Genomic DNA, 21,260 nt, shown 5'->3' with positions numbered 1-21,260 from the left:
AAAGAAAAAAAGTAAAAATAAACAAATGGCACCTAATTAAAGGCTTTTGCACAGCAAAGGAAATCAACAACAAAATGAGAAGACAACCTATGGGAATGGGAGAAAATATTTGCAAATGATATAACCAACAAGGGGTTAATATCCAAAATATATAAACAGCTCATACAGCTGAAAATCAAAAAGAAACAATCCAATAAAAAAAATGGTCAGAAGTTTTGGATAGACCTTTTTTCAAAGAAGACATACAGATAGGTAACAGGCCCATGAGAAGAAGCTCAACACTGCTAATTATTAAAGAAATGCAAATCAAAAGAACAAACTATCACCTCCTACCTTCAGAGTGGCTATCATCAAAAAGCTTACAAATAGTAAAAGTTGGCAAGGGTGTGGAGAAAAGGGAACGCTTGTATACTGGTGGTGGGAATGTGAATTGATATAGCCACTGTGGAAAACAGTATGGAGGTTCCTCAAAAAACTAAAATGCAGCCAGCATATGATCCGGCAGTTTCACTCCAAAGTGTGTGGGAAAAAATGAAAACATTAATTTGAAAAGATACATAGACCCCAGTGTTCACAGCAGTTCTATTTATTAACAAGATAACCAAGATATGGAAGCAACCCAAGTATCCATTAACAGACAAATGGATAAAAAAAAAGATGAGGTTTATATATATAATGGAATGTTAGCCATAAAAAAGACTGAAATTCTGTTACTTACAGCAATGTAGATGGGCCTTGAGAATATTATTCTTAGTGAAATTAGTCGGAGAAAGACAAATATTGTATGATGTCACTTATGTGGAGTCTAAAAAAATAAACAAATATACTTAGCAAAACATACATAGAAAACAAACTACTGGTTACCAGTGAGGGGGCCAAGGAAGAGGGGCAAGATAGGGGTATGGGAATGAGAGACACAAACTGTTTAATTCTATATATAAAATAGATAAACAACAAGGATATAATGTATAACACAGAGAATTATAGTCATTACCTTGTAATAACTTTAAGTGGAGTATAATCTGTAAAAAATACTGAATCATTAGGATGTAAATCTGAAACATATATTGAAAATCAATTATAATTCAATTTAAAAAATAAATCAAGGCACAGATATAGTCCTAAAATTGGAGTAACTCCAGTATTTTGGTCATCTGGTGTGAACAGCTGACTCATTGGAAAAGTCCCTGATGCTGGGAAAGATTGAGGGCAGAAGGAGAAGAGGGCATCAGAGGATGAGATGGCTGGACAGCATCACCAATGCAATGAACATGAACTCAGACAAACTCCGGGAGATGGTGAGGGACAGGGAGGCCTGGAGTGCAGCAGTCCATGGGGTCACAAAGAGTCAGACATGTCTGGGCGACTGAACAACAGCAATCTAGTTATACAATTTTTTTCCTATTGCCAGTTGTTTTGTTATTTTTTCATTTAGTTTTAGGCTGCGTAGCACGTGGGATCCTAGTTCCCCAGCCAGGGATGGATCCTGTCCCCCCCTGCAATGGAGGTGCAGAGTTTTAACCACTGGACTTTCAGGGAAGTTCCTTCCTGTTGTTTGTCAGCTTTTAAAAAGTTTATTTCAGCTCCACAATGGGTTTTAGCAATGTCATATAAACTTTTACAATTGTTGTCAGATTCCTGAAGCACCCATCAGGTTTCTTTTGTGTACGTAGTGCAAGATCACAAAGCATCTGAAGATTCCTTGTTCAATGACAAACCTTTAAAACTTTGCATTGTTAACATTCATCAACAGTTTGCAGAGGGAGAGTTCCAGAAAGCCATTCCTATGCTGAGACAATTGGCAATAAGTTAACTGTACATAAAAGTGATTGCAAACCACATAAACGTATTTTGCTAAATCCAAATTACTTTTTTTTAGTTTGGTTGGTTTGGTTTGTCTGGCTTTGTTTTCATTTTGTTTTTTTTCTTACTGCATCATGCAACTTGTTGGATCTTAGTTCCCCACTCGGGGATGGAACCCAGGCCCTCCACAATGAAAGCACAGAGTCCTAACCACTGAACCTCCAGGGAATTCCCCATTGCTAAATCCAAATTAAATGTACCAAATCCAACTTCCCCTCAGCCAGATCCCCCAGAATACCTAAGGACACTCCAGTCTCTCTCAGAAAAGTGGTATGGAAGGGTAGTCACAGTGGATAGAAGCAATCGTCTAAATCTGTTGTGGTTAAAAACTGCAAATTTTACAAACTCTTCTGACTGTGTGACTTCACTAGGGTCCTCCCCAGAAGGTACTGAAATTTAAACTTCGTTAGTTTTATAGTTAATCCATTTCTACCTACCTTTCTGAGTTGTTGACGCAGTAAACAAGATATTGGAGATGAAAACTATGAATAACTACACATAGGTAAAATGATGACAATAATGTATTAGCTTAGCCTCAGTCTAAGCTTTGTCCACTATATTTATGTCTGGCAATACCTAGTAACCTGATGGGAAGAGCTGAAAGAATCCTATTTGCCAGAAAGCAGAAGGAGTTCCTGGTGAGAAAATTTATCCTAAGTGAAAAGCCAGGATTGACATATTTGGTTCAGTAACAAAGCTCTTGGTGGCTACAGTAAGAGGTGATTATTGTCTAGCCATGAGCACCATGTCTCATTCCTTTGTGGGAGTCAGTTGAGGGGTGCATCATGAATAAGTACTAAAGTATCTATTTCACTGAAATAACCTTGCAAGTCATTGAGCCAAGGAAAGTTTTTTAGAAAACTTACCAAAACTTCAGTCCAGAACTCAAAATTTTTAAATTCAGAGCAATAGCCTCAAATATTAAAACAGGTCAGTTGACCGAGTAATAAAATACCTTTAATTCTGCCTATGCAGTTTCACATCCAAATACAATAAGAAGCTATTTTAAAAATAATTTTTATATGATTTTATTTATTTATATTGGGCTGTGCTGAATCTTTATTGCTGCATGGGCTTTTCTCTAGTTGTGGCGAGCCGGGGCTATTCTAGTTGTGATGGGAGGACTTCTCATTTCTGTGGCTTCTCTTATTGAGGAGCACAGGCTCTAAGGGGTTCGCAGGCTTCAGCAGTTGTGGCTCACGGGCTTAACTGTTATGCAGCATGTGGAATCTTCCCGGATCCAGGAAGGAACCCATGTCTTCTGCATTGGCAGGTGGACTGTTTATGACTGAGTCATCAGGGAAGCCCAAGAAGCTATTTATTTACATGTATTTTATATTGTCATCCATCACTGAAGCAATGACACTTTTAGAAAAACTTTTTTTTTTATTGTCCGTTTGTAACACTCTTCCATTTCTCCTGGGTCTTATGTCAAGACAATCCATTTCAGAGTTGACCTGACTGGATAAATACTGGGAAAAGGAAAGAAGAGAGCAACTGATTCTATATTTAACATTTTTTTTAATAATATTGTAAACATCTAATTCTGCTACACTGTTGATCTTAATTTCTCCTATGTCTGGAATGGTGTCAGATACAATAGTGCGAACAGTTTAATACTTTGTTGTGTCCTGTAAAGTGTCTCCTTCTGCTGCTCCTCTACTTCTGTACATCGCTTGACAAATGTATGGCAAATGTATGACAAATATTCACTTCTAGTGAAACAGCAGAACCATGCCTAGGGAAGATAGCAGTGGTATAGCCCAAGATTAAAATCTATATTGTTAGCTAGTCAGGCGTAGACACATAATCCAGAATTTTTTTAATCAATTGGACAAGTATTTATCAAGTGCCATCAGGTGCCCGGCACTGTTCTAGGCATTTGAGATACATCATGAACAATATGAACACAGATTTCTGCCCTCACATGGCTTGCAATCTAGCAGAATGTACACAACAGTACCTTGCTTTAAGTTAGTGTCATCTCCCCAGACTCACAACAGAGTAAGGGTTTGGAAAGGGTCCCTCTAACTCTTTTCACTAGGGCTTCCTAAGTGGCCCAGTGGTAATAAAAGAATCTTTCCTGCAAGTGCAGGAGACTCAGGAGACGTGGGTTCGATCCCTGGGTCAGGAAGATCCCCTGGAGAAGGAAATAGCAACCCATTCCAGTATTCTTGCCTGGGAAATCCCATGGACTGAGGAGCCTGGGAGGCTACAGTCCATGGGATCTCAAAGAATCAGACGAGACTGAGCACGCACTCTTTTCATGTCAGCTTCTCCAGTGCTCGGTGGACAGGGGTTCTTCCATCTAAGTCCACAGAACCACCCTATCAATAAAGAAGAAGCATCCTCCCCCTTGTGTGCTAAGTCACTTCAGTGTCTGACTCTGTGACCCCATGGACTGTAGCCTGCCAGGCTCCTCTTTCCATGGGATTCTCCAGGCAAGAATACTAGAGTATTTCCTCCAGCATTTCCTCCTCCTCCTGGGATAGGCGATCTTCCCAATCCCAGGATTGAACCAATGTCTCATGTCTCCTTTGGCAGGCAGGCTCTTTACCACCAGCACCACCTGGGAAGCCCAATCCTCCCATTTAGCCCCACCCTTCCTTTTCATAACCTGTCATGACACTTGCACCCTTTCCCCATGATCTTATGTCTTCTTCTCTACCTCTGGTACAGGCTGTTCCCCTTTAGATGAGACCTGGACTGTGTCAAATCCTATCAGTGGAGTATATATAATCAGACTTTTCACATTGCAAAAACTGAACTCTCTCATGTGTTAATATTCTGAGGGGGCCTCTGTCTCTCCCTCTGCATACAGTAACACTGCCAAACGCTCCTTCTGTTCCCCATGGTATGTGCTCTGCCCCAAGAAGGGAACAGCATACAGGGAGGAAAAGGATGTCTGTCTTGTCACACTAACAGTGAGAGAATCCGAGATGCAGATAGAGTATAGAAATGAAGTATCTAGAAGATAATAGTTTTCTGTTTTATTGTATGAAAAAAGATACTGTGTTGTAAAATTTGAACTTATTACTATATATTAAATATTATTTATTAAAATGCGAATGTTTTTTATATTTAAGATTAAAAAAGTCAAACCTTTGAAAATTACATTTAAATAATTAGTTCTGATGCTAAAGGAGAGTTTTTTTTTCCCAACAAGTTGGTGGATACCTTGGGAACTTTGTGTTTGTGTCAGGAGAGAAGTGTATAAATATAAAGAATACTGCTTTGGTACTACTTTCAACAAGATAAACCTTTGGAGGAGATCTTTCCTTTCCTTTCCTTTCAATAACCTTTCCTTTCTCTGGAAATTGCTGTTGGTCTCCCAATCCACTAGTGGTGACTCATCTAGAAAGTATGTTTTGGACATGACCCTGCCCCCCTGGCCCCAGCTGATGAGACCAGTTATGGGCACCTGGAGAGACAAAGCATAAACAATAAACATAATAAATAATGAATTATTTAGTATGCTAGATGATAAGGGCTACAGGTAAAAGAAAAAAGAAGTAAATGTATTGTCCTTAGCTTTTGCAATTTGAACTAAGAGCTGCTAGTTTAGTCTGGGCTGATCTAAGATGAAGGAGTTGTAAAGAAGATGGATGATTCTCTTCTGCAAGTCATGTGAACTGAAAAGCAAAGAAAGGAGCCTCTTCAAAGAGCAAAGAATGAAGCAGGTATCAGAGGAAAGTCGATAGCATCCTGATAGTGCCTCAGTTCTTATTTCTATTTCTTTCTTGAGGCCTAGCTGTAATTTTGCTCTTGGGTTCCCTGGGATACCACCCTGTTTCTCCATCTATCTGTCTGCCTCTCTCTCTAGTTCTTGCTTAAACTAGCTACAGTTAGTTTCTTTCATTCCTTGCAACCAAGTGAACTAACTTACAGCAATAATGATAATAATATTGACAGTAGAGCTAACATTTATTAAGCATACACCATGTGCCAGGTACCGTGCTAAGCACTTCAGGTACTTTATCTCCTTAGGTGCGGATTTTATCTGTCATGTTTTAAAAATAAATTCATTTTCCAGTCTTAAGCATTCTGAAACTTTTTTTTATCTGAACATACTTTTAGAAATTTTGACAAGTAGGTGAAAATATGAAGAAAGAGAAAGCCATATCCCATAATCCCATTAACAGGAGACAATAATGGTGAATATTTTCTCCTTGCTTATACCTAAGAAAATTCTTCACGCCCCACCATCTCCCCAATTTCATTCTGTCTTTTGTCCAGACTTCTGCTTTCCAAATTAGTAAGTTAAGATAGCACAAAAGCATGCAAATATAGTAATAACATAATAACACAGGGAAACTTCAAATTGCCTGTTGAAGTTGGGGACTGTATCTTATCCACCTCTGCATCCTCAACATTTAGTATTAGAACCTGCACACAGTAAGCGCTAAGTGGATCAAGGTAGCAAAACCCAATTTGACAGAGGTTCCTAACTGGCCTCTCCTGTTGTATTCAAAGCAAAGTCAAATAAAAACCTCAATACATATACAGAGATGAAACTAACTTTCATGGAAAATTCTAGTCTCAGTACACCATGTGCCGGGTACTGTGCCAAGCAATTCAGGTACTTTATCTGATTAGGTGTGGATTTTATCGCATACACGTTTGGTTCAATCAGTCTCTGATTCTACACCCACATTTTGCAAATTTAAGTGTTTTTCAGATTATCAACACTGAAGCACTAGGGGTTATGTTCAAACACCAAATATTTTCCTTTATGTTCACTATCCTATTCTTCCTAAAGAATGAAAATAAACCTGTTGTATTCTAGTAATATAGTCAACTGAGTGAAAAGGAGTTTTCTGATTAAGTTTCAATTTGTCAAAAAATTCAATTAACAAGAAACTTCCTATCTCCTGAAAATCATAATAAACCTGTATTATTAGAAGGTGAAACAGCTCTTATTAAATTTTCTACAGATCCACTATTTAATTTTCTTTAATCTCTGGACAAGTCTATGCATAATTGAACTCTGAAGAGTTTTTCCAAAACAGTATTTATCTAGGTAGTCCACATTCCAAAAACTATTCAGTTTCTGGAACTACTTGGAAAAATTCAGAAGGCAAAAGTTACACAAATTCTTGACACATTCCTTGGACAAGTAAAATGGTGCTGGTACCAGTTCTGATGTGGTTACAGTTCCAGTTAAACTAGAAATTTGATGTTCTGTTACTTAGTCTTATAATCTGCCAATTAGAGTAATGACATTTGATAGTTCTAAGTCAGAAAATACTGCATTGATGAAAATTCTTAGTTAATAAAGTGGACATAATGAAAAGAACCAATTGATTATTAAACAACCAGACATTAACTTTAGTCCATTCACTTTTGTACAACCTCATTTAGTACATTATATATTCTCATCCCTGTACTCCTTTTAAAATTTCCATTTTGTACTTTTCTGTGTTAGCCAACGAATACTTTGAGCCAAAGCATGGTGGAGCTGTCTGCCAAACAAAAGTTCCATTTCTGCAGTTTCTACATCTTAGTTGTATAATTACTTAAATATTTTCTTGCATATTATTATTTCCTAAGAATGTGAGAAAATGGGAAAATGAAAACGCAGATTCCACAGATAAATTGAGGCTCATAAACTTAATATAACTGAGAAAAATGCACTTATGGCTTTATAAATGTTCTACAAATGTTCTACATTTTACTTGTATAAGACATAGAACATTTATATAAATGTTCTACATATATATATATATTACATTTATATGTATATATATATATATATATATATACATATAGACTTGGTAAACTCAGCAGTGACCACAAGACTGGAAAAGATCAGCTTTCATTCCAATTCCAAAGAAGGGCAGTGCCAAAGAATGTTCAAACTACTGTACAACTGAATTCATTTCACATGATAGTACAATTATGCTCAAAATCCTTCAAGCTAGGCTTCAGCAGTACGTGAACCAAGAACTTCCAGATGTACAACCAGCATTTAGAAAAGGCAGAGGAACTAGAGATCAAATTGCCAACATCTACTGGATCATAGAGAAAGCAAGAAAATTTCAGAAAAACTTCTGCTTCATTGACTACGCTAAAGTTTTTTCACTGTGTGGATCACAACAAACTGTGGAAAAATCTTAAAGAGATAGGAATAGCAGACCACCTTACCTGTCTCCTGATAAACGTGTATGCAGGTCAAGAAGCAATAGTTAGAACCTCACATGGAACAACTGACTGTTTCAAAATTGGGAAAGGAGTACGACAAGGCTGTATACTGTCACCCTGCTTGTTTAACTTATATGCAGAGTACATCATGCAAAATGCTGGGCTGGATGAGTCACAAGCTGGAATCAAGATTATTGGGAGAAATATGAACAACCTCAGATATGCAGATGTACCACTCTAATGGCAGAAAGTGAAGAGGAACTAAAGAGCCTCTTGATGAAGGTGAAAGAGGAGAGTGAAAAAGTTGGCATAAAACTCAACATTCAAAAAATTAAGATCATGACATCCAGTCCTATCTGTTCATGGAAAATAGAAGGGGAAAAAGTGGAAACAGTGACAGATTTTATATTCTTGGGCTCCAAAATCACTGTAGACGGGGACTGCAGCCATGAAATTAAAAGACACTCGCTCCTTGGAGGAAAAACTATGACAAACCTAGACAGTGTATTAAAAAACACTGACATCATTTTTTTAAATTATTTTTTAACTGAAGAATAATTGCTTTACAGAATTTTTTTGTTTTCTGTCAAACCTCAACATGAATCAGCCATAGGTATACCCTCCCTTTTGAACCTCCTTCCCATCTCCCTTCCCATCCCACCCCTCTAAGTTGATATAGAGCCCCTGTTTGGGTTTCCTAAGACATACAGCAAATTCTGGTTGGCTATCTATTTTACATGTGGTAATGTAAATTTCCATGTTACTCTCTCCACACATCTCACCCTCTCCTCCCCTCTCTCCTTGTCCATAAGTCTATTCTCTATGTCTGTTTTTCCATTGCTGCCCTGCAAATAAATTCTTCTGAACCATTTTTCTAGATTCTGTATATATGCGTAAAAAATTCTGACATCACTTTTAAAAAACAAAAACATCACTTAGCTGACAAGTGTCCATATAGTCAAAGCTATGGTTTTTCCAGTAGTCATGTATGAATGTGAGAGTTGGACCTTAAAAAAGGCAGAGTGCCAAAGAATTGACGCTTTTGAACTGTGGTGGTGGAGGAGACTCCTGAGAGTCCCTTGGACAGCAAAGAGATCAAACCAGTCAACTCTGAAGGAAATCAACCCTGAATATTCATTGGAAGGACTGACACTGAAGCTGAAGCTTCAATAATTTGGCCACCTGATGCGAAGAGTCAACTCACTGGAAAAGCCCCTGATGCTGGGAAAGATTGAGGGCAGGAGGAGAGGCGGGTGACATGAATGATTAGATAGTATCACCGACTCAGTGGACATGAATCTGAGCAAACTCCTGCAGAAAGTGAAAGACAGGCGTGCTGCAACCCATGGGGTTGCAAAAAATTGGACATGATTTAGCAAGGGAACAACATATACAGAACAATTATATATAAACATCTATCTATATAACATTTATATATAAATGTTCTACAAATTTTCTCTTTCAAAAACAAGCAAATGTTAGGTCCAAAAATAAGAGTGATGAAATTTGTTTTACAGAAGGTAAAATGCTTTTACTTCTTTCCAGCTACTAACCCCCTTTAGGACAGATTTTACATATGGCTGGTGTGTGAATTTCCTAAGGCTGTTGTAACAAAGTACCATCAGTGCAGCGGCTTACAACAACAGGAATTCATTCTCCTCTTGTTCTGGAGGCTGGAAGTCTGAAATCAAGGTGTCAGTAGGGTGACACTCTTTCTGAAGGCTCAAGGGAAGAATCTTCCCTTGCCTCTTTCCTTAGTTCCGGTGTTTGCTGGAAATCCTTGGCATTCCTTGGCTTGCAGCTGCTTGACTCCAATCTCTGCCTCTTTAATCCCCTGGCCTTCTTCCTGGCCTGTCTTTTTTTTATAACACCAGCCATTGGATTTAGGGCCCACCCTAATCCAGTATGACTTCGTTGGACCTAATTACATCTGCAAAATCCCTACTTCCAAATAAGGTCATGACCTGAGGTTCCAAGTAGACGTTAATTTGGAGGGCGCTGTTTGACCCAGTCTGGGCTTTGGTGGCTCAGTAGTAAAGAATCTACCTGCCAATGCAGAGATGCAGCTTTGATCCCTTGTCCAGGGAAGATCCCCAGAGGAAGAAATGGCAACCCATCCAGTATCCTCGCCTGGAAAATCCCATGTACAGAAGAGGCCAGCAGGCTACAGTTCATGGAGTTGCAAAGAATCAGACACAACTTAGCAACTGAACAACAAAATTGACCCAGTCAAGCTAGTTTTGTGGATCATGGTAAAGATTTCATGAAGTCCAATTGTTATTTCTAAATCAGGTCATATTTGGTATTTAAAGTTCAGAAATTTACTCGCATTGTTCAAGTGAAAGAGATTTTACTGTAAGGAAACAACGCTTATGTGGAGTCCAAGAAAAATTGAACAGTTGGGACAAAAATTAGGACAGCTCTGTTTTCCTTAGCATACTCTTATGTAGAAAGCTGAAGACCTTTACTGTTTTACATTGATAATTCAGCTAAAAGTTCCATCTGTTGCTGAGTTTTAGTTCACAGCCTCTCATGATATTTTGTTTGGCTCAGCTCAGTCACTTCAGGCTCAGTCAGCTGTGGGGGAGGGGAGGCATGGCGGGGCAGGGTACAGAGAGAGGCAGGGAAAGAGAAAGAGAGGAAATATATAGCAGATGGAGAAGCTCTATACAGTCAACAAAAACAAGACCAGGAGCTGACTGTGGCTCAGACCATGAACTCCTTATTGCCAAATTCAGACTTAAATTGAAGAAAGTAGGGAAAACCACTAGACCATTCAGGTATGACCTAAATCAAATCCCTTATGATTATACAGTGGAAGTGAGAAATAGATTTAAGGGCCTAGATCTGATAGACAGAGTGCCCGATGAGCTATGGAATGAGGTTCGTGACATTGTACAGGAGACAGGGATCAAGACCATCCCCATGGAAAAGAAATGCAAAAAAGCAAAATGGCTGTCTGGGGAGGCCTTACAAATAGCTGTGAAAAGAAGAGAAGCAAAAAGCAAAGGAGAAAAGGAAAGACATAAGGATCTGAATGCAAGAGGAGAAGGGGACGACAGAGGATGAGATGGCTGTATGGCATCACTAACTCGATGGACGTGAGTCTGGGTGAACTCCGGGAGTTGGTGATGGACAGGGAGGCCTGGCGTACTGCGATTCATGGGGTCACAAAGAGTCGGACATGACTGAGCAACTGATATGATCTGATCTGACGATAGGAACAACTCTTAAAAGAGTTTGCAGGAGGGAGGCAATGATTATCCTCTCTAACATAGTTCCATAAATGAATCTCTTCTGCCTTTACCATAATGAAGTATTTGTCATATGTTTACTTTCCCTTATATTTTAGTCATATAAAACATTAAGAGGCTGGAATCCCAGACTTCATAATAAAAATACACTTTAATGTGATTATTGAACGTTTAATTACCTTGACAATTCTTCAATTTTATAATCACTTATCATCCAAATACTAGCAATTTAAGGAAGGGCTGCAAAGTGGCATTCATGTAAAATATAATTCCAAATAATTTTTCATTTTACTACCACCATTAGAAAAAAATTATCATGGGGAAAGAATTTCTTTGACTTTGGGGGATATAATTTTTTAAATTATTATTTTTTTTTTTTATTTATTTTTGTGCTGGGTCTTTGTTGCTTTGCCAAGCTTTCTGTGGTTGTGGCAAGCAGGGGCTTCTCGCTAGTCGTGGCGTACAGTCTTCTCATTGCCGTGGCTTCTCTTGTTACACAGCATGGGCTCTAGGGTGCACAGCCTCAGTAGTTGTGGTGAATGGGCTCAGTAGTTGCAGTTCATAGGCTAGTAATTGTGGTGCACAGGCTTAGTTGGTCTGAGGCATGTGGGGTTCTTCAGGACCAGGGGAATCTCCTGCGTTAGCAGGCACATTCTTTACCATTGAACCAATAGGTAAGCCCTGGGGGATAAAATTTCTTTTTAATATTAAAGTGTAATATAAAATTTCTTAGGCTTGTCTTTTTTCTCTCTGGATTTCAGCTTCCCTGAATAAGATTAATCATAACACTTGGTAACAGAGGAACAAGAGATCAAATTGCCAACGATCATAGAAAAAGCAAAAGAATTCCAGAAAAACATCTATTTCTGCTTCACTGACTACGCTAAAGCCTTTGTGTGAATCACAACAAACTGGAAAATTCTTAAAGAGATGGAAATACCAAACCACCTCACCTGCCTCCTGAGAAACCTGTATGCAGGTCAAGAAGCAACAGTTAGAACTGGACATGGAACAACAGACTGGTTCCAAATTGGGAAAGGAGTGCCTCAGGGCTGCATATTTTCACTCTGCTTATTTAACTTATATGCAGAGTACATCATGTGAAATGCGGGGCTGGATAAAGCACAAGCTGGAATAAAGATTGCCAGGAGAAATATCAATAACCTCAGATATGAGGATGACACCACCCTTATGGCAGAAAGCAAAGAGGAACTAAAGACCCTCTTGATGAAGGTGAAAGAGGAGAGTGAAAAAAGCTGGCTTAAAACTCAACATTCAAACAACGAAGATCATGGCATCCGGTCCCATTACCTCATGGCAAATAGATGGGGAAACAACGGAAACAGTGACAGACTTTATTTTCCTGGGCTCCAAAATCACTGCAGATGGTGACTGTAGCCATGAAATTAAAAGATGCTTGCTCCTTGGAGGAAAAGTTATGACAAACCTAGACAGCATATTAAAAAGCAAAGACATTACTTTGCCTACAAAGGTCAGTTTAGTCAAAGCTTTGGTTTTTGCAGTAGTCATATATGGATGTGAGAGTTGGATCATAAAGAAGGGTGAGCACCAAAGAATTGATGCTTTTGAACTGTTGTATTGGAGAAGACTCTTGAGCGTCCCTTGGACAGCAAGGAGATCAAAGCAGTCAATCCTAAAGGAAATTAGCCCTGAATATTCATTGGAAGGACTGATGCTGAAACTGACGTTCCAATATTTTGGCCACCTGATTCAAAGAACTGACTCCCTAGAAAAGACCCTAATGCTGTGAAAATTTGAAGGCAGGAGAAGAAGCAGATGACAGAGGACAGATGAGATGTTTGGATGGCATCACCGACTTGATGGACATGAGTTTGAGTAAGCTCCAGGAGCTGGTAAAGGACAGGGAAGCCTGATGTGCTGCAGTCTATGGGGTCACAAAGAGTCAGACACGACTGAGCGACTGAACATCACTTGGGTTATAAACACATCCCTTTTTGGCCCATGGATTGCCCTCATTGATTCATCCATCCATTTACCTATCACATAATGAACATATATGAAGCCACCACTACACCCAAGAAGAAAGCTTTAACAAGAACATATCTGTCTATATATTCATTTTCCCATGTGGTCTTCCTGTGTTCCCTGCTTTCCCTTGTACTCCAGGGGTAACCAACATCTTGAGCCTTGCTTTTGAACTTTATAAACAGGTTATCATATTATGTCACTAAGATTTACCCAAGTTGTTTATATCTGTAGTTTCTTTTGTATTTGAAAATATTTAGTCTTAGTTTGCTAAATAATACTTAATTTTGATAAAAACAATTTTAAGAAAGCTAATATAATTAATGATGCAGGTCAGCTTTCACACTTTAAATTGAAAAGAGAGCACATCAAGCCAAAGATATCAGAGAGGATTCAAATAAAGTCTTTAAATTACTATGACAAACAAGTTAATCATTAACATCTTGATCATACTAAGCCAAAATGATTCAGATTTTATATTTTTAGTCATCAGTGAAACATGTAAAATTCATTTCATTCACCACAGATAGATATGGTATTATCCTGTGCCTAGATATATTTGTTCTAGCCAAGCTGTCAGGGATATCTGGAAGACTCTAAAATAAAATACCATTTTTTTAGTTTCACACTAATTATGACATATCATTAAAATTTCTCTGGGACCAGAGGTACATAGAAGTTTCAAATTTGTAATCTGTGAAATTACTCAGGATAAAGTTAGCTAGTTACATTTTAAATTGAAAAACAAATAAAGAATTTCAGATAAATAGAAAACACATATTTATAAAATCTGCATTAAATGTCTTAGATATTTTTGCTTTTTTTCTGTTGGTATTTTTACCTTCATTCACTTTCACTATAAACGGCTTTAGTCTCCTATTACCCCAGTTCTTTCTTTGAAACTGCCACTGTGTTCAACCTCTGCAGTATTTAGTGCGAACACAGATTATCCTCTACCCTCATGTTCTGTCAATCACTCCTACAAACTCTGTTCTCTAGAACTGCACTGTCCAATATAGCAACCATTATCACTGTTTAGATTTTTTTAATTAAATTAAAAATTTAGTTCCTCCATTTCATCGGCCACTTTTCAGGCGTTTTGTAGCTGCATGTGGTTAGGACCTACTGGACAAAGCAACTGTGGAACATTTCCATTGTTGTGGTACCCCAGAGTTTGGATCTAGAATTTCTATGTAGGAAGAATTTATGGTTGGTAAGATGATTGGCACCCCACTCCAGTACTCTTGTCTGGAAAATCCCACGGACGGAGGAGCCTGGTAGGCTGCAGTCCACAGGGTCGCGACAAGTCGGACATGACTGAGTGACTTCACTTTCACTTTTCACTTTCATGCATTGGAGAAGGAAATGGCAACCCACTCCAGTGTTCTTGCCTGGAGAATCCCAGGGACAGGGGAGCCTAATGGGCTGCCATCTATGGGGTCGCACAGAGTCGGACACGACTGAAGCGACTTAGCAGCAGCAGCAGCAGTAAGATGATTGAAATAGGAGGTTAGGAGTTTGTCCTGAAGCTGCATTGGATGTCATTTTGTATATAGTTTGTATGTTTGTACATGTGTATACGGGAGGGGGGCTGGTGGAAATTATATGAGGGCAGAATACGGCTCACAAAGTCAACCCACTCTTTTATACATTTATTGTTCTAATCACACCAAAGTCTTTTCTTCAGAAAGAAATTGCACTTAATTATCTCCAAGCCTTTTTTCACCTTGTGGTTGTCTCTATTAGCTGTTGCTCTTCCCACAACAACTACTCAGTAACAACTCACCATCCAATGCCCAGCCTCAAATACCCCTCCCTTTGGGAAGTTCCCATAGCATTCCTTTCTAAGGCTCTTAAACAGTACAATTTAAATCCCTATTGTAGAATAAATCACAGCCTTGCCTCGAATTATGGTACATATGTCTGTGATTCCTCCATTAGACTCTGATCCTGTCAAGAGCAGGAAATTTGTCTTCTTCTTTTCTAAATATTTGCCGAGTGCCTAGTACAATGCCTAACGGGAACTCAGTAACTGTTTGTTAAATTAACTTTTGAATAACTTAGATTCTAAAAGACATCCTGACTAAAGCTATTCCAAGCACAGTAGTCCCCTTCCCAGTTAAAGATAACTTCATCCTTTGCTACACAGGCCAAAAACTTTGGAGTCACCTTATTTTCTTAACTCCTTTTTTTTTTCATCATATCCACTGTTATTACCCAGTCCTACCATTTCTCCTTGGAATTTTTGCAGTAGTCTTATACTTGGTTATCTTACTTCTACATTTGCATCTCATTTTCAGCCTAGCAGCTAGAGTTACTCCTTCATTTTACATATATTAAAAAATTATGTAGAGCTTAGTATGTCAAAGATTTTGACTGTGTGGATCACAATAAACTGTGGAAAATTCTGAAAGAGATGGGAATACCAGACCACCTGACCTGCCTCTTGAGAAACATGTATGCAGGTCAGGAAGCAACAGTTAGAACTGGACATGGAAAAACAGACTGGTTCCAAATAGGAAAAGGAGTACATCAAGGCTGTATATTGTCACCCTGCTTATTTAACTTCTATGCAGAGTACTGCTGAAGAAGCTGAAGTTGAACGGTTCTATGAAGACCTACAAGACCTTTTAGAACTAACACCCAAAAAAGATGTCCTTTTCATTATAGGGGACTGGAATGCAAAAGTAGGAAGTCAAGAAACACCTGGAGTAACAGGCAAATTTGGCCTTGGAATACGGAATGAAGCAGGGCAAAGACTAATAGAGTTTTGCCAAAAAAATGCACTGGTCAAAACAAACACCCTCTTCCAACAACACAAGAGAAGACTCTATACATGGACATCATCAGATGGTCAACACCGAAATCAGATTGATTATATTCTTTGTAGCCAAAGATGGAGAAGCTCTATACAGTCAGCAAAAACAAGACCAGGAGCTGACTGTGGCTCAGACCATGAACTCCTTATTGCCAAATTCAGACTGAAATTGAAGAAAGTAGGGAAAGCCACTAGACCATTCAGGTATGACCTAAATCAAATCCCTTATGATTATACAGTGGAGGTGAGAAATAGATTTAAGGGCCTAGATCTGATAGAAAGACTGCCTGATGAACTATGGAATGAGGTTTGTGACATTGTACAGGAGACAGGGATCAAGACCATCCCCATGGAAAAGAAATGCAAAAAAGCAAAATGGCTGTCTGGGGAGGCCTTACAAATAGCTGTGAAAAGAAGAGAAGAGAAAAGCAAAGGAGAAAAGGAAAGATATAAGGATATGAAGGCGGAGTTCCAAAGAATAGCAAGAAGAGATAAGAAAGCCTTCTTCACCGATCAATGCAAAGAAATAGAGGAAAACAACAGAATGGGAAAGACTAGAGATCTCTTCAAGAAAATTAAGTATACCAAGGGAACATTTCATGCAAACATGGGCACGATAAAGGACAGAAATGGTATGGACCTAACAGAAGCAGAAGATATTAAGAAGAGATGGCAAGAATACACAGAAGAACCGTACAGAAAAGATCTTCATGACCCAGATAATCACGATGGTGTGATCACTGACCTAGAGCCAGACATCCTGGAATGTGAAGTCAAGTGGGCCTTAGAAAGCATCACTACGAACAAAGCTAGTGGAGGTGATAGAATTCCAGTGGAGCTATTTCAAATCCTGAAAGATGATGCTGTGAAAGTGCTGCACTCAATATGCCAGCAAATTTGGAAAACTCAGCAGTGGCCACAGGACTGGAAAAGGTCAGTTTTCATTCCAATCCCAAAGAAAGGCAATGCCAAAGAATGCTCAAACTACCACACAATTGCACTCATCTCACACGCTAGTAAAGTCATGCTCAAAATTCTCCAAGCCAGGCTTCAGCAATATGTGAACCATGAACTTCCTGATGTTCAAGCTGGTTTTAGAAAAGGCAGAGGAACCAGAGATCAAATTGCCAACATCTGCTGGATCACGGAAAAAGCAAGAGAGTTCCATAAAAACATCTATTTCTGCTTTATTGACTATGCCAAAGCCTTTGACTGTGTGGATCACAATAAACTGTGGAAAATTCTGAAAGAGATGGGAATACCAGACCACCTGATCTGCCTCTTGAGAAATTTGTATGCAGGTCAGGAAGCAACAGTTAGAACTGGACATGGAACAACAGACTGGTTGCAAATAGGAAAAAGAGTATGTCAAGGCTGTATATTGTCACCCTGTTTATTTAACTTCTATGCAGAGTACATCATGAGAAATGCTGGACTGGAAGAAACACAAGCTGGAATCAAGATTGCCAGGAGAAATATCAATAACCTCAAATATGCAGATGACACCACCTTTATGGCAGAAAGTGAAGAGGAACTACAAAGCTTCTTGATGAAAGTGAAAGTGGAGAGTGAAAAAGTTGGCTTAAAGCTCAACATTCAGAAAATGAAGATCATGGCATCTGGTCCCATCACTTCATGGGAAATAGATGGGAAAATAGTGGAAACAGTGTCAAGACTTTATTTTTCTGTGCTCCAAAATCACTGCACATGGTGACTGCAGCCATGAAATTAAAAGATGCTTACTCCTTGGAAGGAAAGCTATGACCAACCTAGATAGCATATTGAAAAGCAGAGACATTACTTTGCCAACAAAGGTTCATCTAGTCAAGGCTATAGTTTTTCCAATAGTCATGTATGGATGTGAGAGTTGGACTGTGAAGAAGGTTGAGCGCTGAAGAATTGATGCTTTTGAACTGTGGTGTTGGAGAAGACTCTTAAGAGTCCCTTGGACTGCAAGGAGATCCAACCAGTCCATTTTGAAGGAGATCAGCCCTGGGATTTCTTTGGAAGGAATGATGCTAAAGCTGAAACTCCAGTACTTTGGCCACCTCATGCGAAGTGTTGACTCATTGGAAAAGACTCTGATGCTGGGAGGGATTGAGGGCAGGAGGAAAAGGGGACGACAGAGGATGAGATGGCTGGATGGCATCACTGACTCCATGGACGTGAGTCTGGGTGAACTCCGGGAGTTGGTGGTGGACAGGGAGGCCTGGCGTGCTGAGATTCATGGGGTCGCAAAGAGTTGGACACGACTGAGCGATTGAACTGAACTGAACTGAACTGAACTGATGCAGAGTACATCATGAGAAACGCTGGGCTGGAAGAAGCACAAGCTGGAATCAAGATTGTCGGGAGAAACAGCAATAACCTCAGGTATGCCGATGACACCACCCTTATGGCAGAAAGTGGAGAGAAATTAAAAAGCCTCTTGATGAAAGTGAAAGAGGAGAGTGAAAAAGTTGGCTTACAGCTCAACATTCAGAAAAATAAGATCATGGCATCTGGTCCCATCACTTCATGGGAAATAGATGGGGAAACAGTGGAAACAGTGTCAGACTTTATTTTGCTGCTGCTGCTGCTAAGTCGCTTCAGTCGTGTCTGACTCTGTGCGACCCCATAGACGGAAGCCCACCAGGCTCCCCCGCCCCTGGGATTCTCCAAGCAAGAACACTGGAGTGGGTTGCCATTTCCTTCTCCAATGCATGAAAGTGAAAAGTGAAAAGGAAGTTGCTCAGTCGTGTCTGACTCTTAGCGACCCCGTGGATTATAGCCTACCAGGCTCCTCCATCCATGGGATTTTCCAGGCAAGAGTACCGGAGTGGGGTGCCATTGCCTTCTTTATTTTGAGGGGCTCCAAAATCACTGCAGATGGTGATTGCAGCCATGAAATTAAAAGACGCTTACTCCTTGGAAGGAAAGTTATGACCAACCTAGACAGCATTTTCAAAAGCAGAGACATTACTTTGCCAACAAAGGTCCGTCTAGTCAAGGCTATGGTTTTTCCAGTAGTCATGTATGGATGTGAGAGTTGGACTGTGAAGAAAGCTGAGCACTGAAGAACTGATGCTTTTGAACTGTGGTGTTGGAGAAGACTCTTGAGAGTCCCTTGAACAGCAAGGAGATTCAACTGGTCCATCCTAAAGGAGATCAGTCCTGGGTGTTCATTGGAAAGACTGGTGCTGAAACTGAAACTCCAGTACTTTGGCCACCTCATGCGAAGAGTTGACTCATTGGGAAAGACCCTGATGCTGGGAGGGATTGGGGAGAGGAGGAGAAGGGGACGACAGAGGATGAAATGGTTGGATGGCATCACTGATTCAATGGACATGAGTTTGGGTAAACTCCGGGAGTTGGTGATGGACAGGGAGGCCTGGCATGCTGCGATTCATGGGGTCGCAAAGAGTCAGACATGACTGAGCAACTGAACTGAACTAGTTACTGAACTGAACCAGTTACTATTCTAGGCACTTTACAAATGTTAATTTATTTATCCTTCACAATGACCCTCTAAAATAAAAACGATTATCCCTATTTTACGGATGAGGAAAATCAGGCACAGAAAGATTAAGTAATTTGTCCAAGATTGCCTAGATCATAGAACATGAATCATATCACTTCTCTTTTTAAAGCACTTCCTTCTCGGAGTATGTGCCGAAGTCTTTTCAAAGGCAGGCCTAAAATGTTGTATGTGGCCTGCATCCCCCCTCTTCTATACTTTATTTTTCCATAACTATTTATTTTTTTGTCTATCTCTCCACCAATAAATTAAGCTCTACCACAACAGGCAGGGATCTTTGTTCTCTTTCCCACTACAGACTTTATTCTCAGTGCTCAAAACAATACCTTGTATAGTAGGCCCTCTTCACATAATTGTTCACAAATGAATGTATCACTTCTCATTTACTGTAAGTGGAAATGTTTTTAAAAAGGAAATAAAAACAGAAATTTCAGAATTCCTGCAATTTAGAATTTATAAGTTCAACCTATTTATGTGTTACGATCTTTAGGGCTTACTATCTTTTGAGTGTTAATAAAATCAAACAGTATTAACAATGTAGGTAATTAAAATTACAACTTTATGGATATATACAAAACTCCATTTAGTAATGGGTAAATTACTAATGGCAAGAATGAAAATAAAAATCACTCTTTATTTAAATGTGACAGATTTTTAAAAATCATATGTGAGAGAGCCTAAAAACAGTGTAGGTTTTGGTCAGTTTAAGAATTTGGATGAAGCTTTCTTAATGGATTCTGCCCTAAATGTCTAAACAAAGCACTGACTTTTGGGCATAATTCTAGCAAATCAGCAACTGTGGTGTGTTAGATTCTGAGATAATTGCTTCCTTGTATATTACTTGAAAAGCAATTCAGTGAGGGCAGCACCTTTAATATTTTTAAGATCAAACAAAGAATGTGGAAAAGACCAATTAACATCCATTAAGAATAATTTAAATAATCCAGTATCATTTTAAACTACAGCATTGATCAGTTTCAAGAGCTGCAGACTATTTCAAATTATTTTCTCTTTTTAACTTCATCTTTGGAAATTTATATGTGCTCCCAAAGTTCATTTGCTTCAGTTTTTTATTTTAAACTGTTCAAACACCACTGCATTGGGTTTTCCTTTGGATGAAAGAAAAAGCTATCTTTTGGTATATTAAAAAAATTTTTTTAAATTAGTTACTCCATATTCATAAGACTTAGTTATCCAGTTTGTAAACAGGCTTATTTCTGAATTCCAGTCTCAGAAATCCTCATTTTCTAGGTTTGGGAGTGCAGTCCAGGAAATTTCGTCTATTCTTTGAGAACTACTCGACTCAGTGCAATTTACATATTTTGCAGTTTTCAAAATATTAATTTTAGACATGTAAAGAGGAGAGGGCAAACTCTGATGGCTGTCAAAAAAAACAATAATGAGCAGCACACGTTGTGCCATGTTGCAAAACTTTTCCTCAGGTTGCAGATCTGTCCCTAGGGAGGAAATCAGTTTATTATCACCGAGTAATTAACCATTTTTCAACCATTTCCATCCACGTCGTTCAGGATGAATCCCAAAAGTCATGAACTCATCTCCGCGGCAAACGGTAATAAACTCCGTTCATCCAACTTGGCCCCAAAAGGCCGTGGGCGCCCGGTCGCTTCCCGCCAGCCAGGCTCCTCCTCTGCTCGCCTTT

The 21,260-nt window shown here is 39.2% G+C and overlaps 1 pseudogene; it reads right to left on the bottom strand.

Moving 5' to 3' along the window:
• The window catches only part of LOC133249150 (nucleosome assembly protein 1-like 1), a 36,831-nt pseudogene extending 26,496 nt beyond the window's left edge, over positions 1-10,335 (bottom strand).
• Positions 10,336-21,260: the final 10,925 nt, after the last annotated feature.

This window comes from Bos javanicus, chromosome 6 (genome assembly GCF_032452875.1).
Source record: "Bos javanicus breed banteng chromosome 6, ARS-OSU_banteng_1.0, whole genome shotgun sequence".
Lineage (NCBI taxonomy): Eukaryota > Metazoa > Chordata > Mammalia > Artiodactyla > Bovidae > Bos > Bos javanicus.
This window is presented reverse-complemented; position numbering and strand designations above follow the sequence as displayed.